Source organism: Etheostoma spectabile, chromosome 22, assembly GCF_008692095.1.
Source record: "Etheostoma spectabile isolate EspeVRDwgs_2016 chromosome 22, UIUC_Espe_1.0, whole genome shotgun sequence".
Classification (NCBI taxonomy): Eukaryota; Metazoa; Chordata; class Actinopteri; order Perciformes; family Percidae; genus Etheostoma; species Etheostoma spectabile.
The window spans coordinates 12,620,622-12,621,752 of NC_045754.1; the positions used below are offsets into that span (position 1 = coordinate 12,620,622).

The window sequence follows — 1,131 nt, forward strand, 5'->3', positions numbered from 1 at the left end:
GTTTACTTTTATTGACAGGAAACGTTCAACATTCTACTTCCTCTGTTAGAAACGCACCTTAAACAGCTTTCATTGTTAATTTACACAAACTTAAAGTGAACTTGAATGTAAAGTGCAGAGCAAAGAAAACAAAATCACACATCTTGGGATGTTAGGATAAAAAGGTATAAGGTGTAAAGTATTTTAGGCTTGTCCTCCTGCTGTAATGAACTGAAAATGGCAGCCTTGACATAACAGTCACACATATTAGAGAATATATCAGTAATTGTTTAACTTTTTGTCCTAGCTCAAAATCTAAAAAATGTCCTTTCAGTCACTGCACACGTTTTTCAGTAGTAGTAAAAATTTTTTTCCTGAGTAGCGCGTCATCTGATCGGCCTTCATGGAGACCACCGATCAAACTATTTAAAGCCATTTTCGGCCGATAACAATCAGTGACAATTGGAGCACCCTTCGTAAAAGGGTTGGTCCTCCACTGTTCTCGGAACTCTGTACTCGCACTCATCTCAAAACATGGTTTCATGATGCAAGCATTTGGTTGCAGTCTATGCACTTATGCACTTTAATTAGACAGTACAGATAGGGGGAAAAAGAGAGGGGATTGACAGGCAACAAAAGACCACCGGATGCAGTTGTAACAGCCATGTTGGCTCCAAAAAGACACCATCTGTATTGAAAAGTAAGGTCTTGTTGTTAGATATTCAATTTTAATGAACTTGTTTCCACACAAGTAAGTCTAGAGCAACTAGTGTTGGAGGATGCCAACATGGTCAGTGGATTGGTTTTCAATAATTTTCACTTTGTCCAACAGTGCACAAAACGTTTGACAGGGTGAAACAGGCAGAGAGGAGGAAGAAAAGGGAGGGACAGGAGTAAATTATATCTGCAAAGGTGAAAGGTGAGCTACAACTTGTTGACAATAATCTGATGTGGAGTCAAAAACAGACATTTTCATCTGGAGGAAAGATTTTAAAAAGTCAAATAAGTTAGCTGACACATCTGTTCGCAGTTGCTTTTGATGTTAAGGAGCTTTTGAATTAATCAGTGATTTTGGAGCTCGTGAATGTTGTTTTGATTTTCCAATAACAACCACATGAGACTACACACAATACTAGATGTATTTAAAAAAAA

The 1,131-nt window shown here is 37.8% G+C and overlaps 1 protein-coding gene across 4 annotated transcripts in view; it reads left to right on the forward strand.

Annotated features, from left to right (window-relative positions):
- pan3 (poly(A) specific ribonuclease subunit PAN3) overlaps positions 1–1,131 on the forward strand; it is a 17,587-nt gene that overhangs the window by 13,546 nt on the left and 2,910 nt on the right. Inside the window, exon 17 of one of the 4 annotated variants that reach the window (XR_004327583.1) lies at positions 812–898. The exons of the other annotated variants lie outside the window; for them this stretch is intronic. The gene's annotated coding sequence lies outside the window, so the exon portion shown is untranslated. The remainder of the gene's footprint in view (positions 1–811; positions 899–1,131) is intronic. 4 annotated transcript variants of the gene reach the window in all.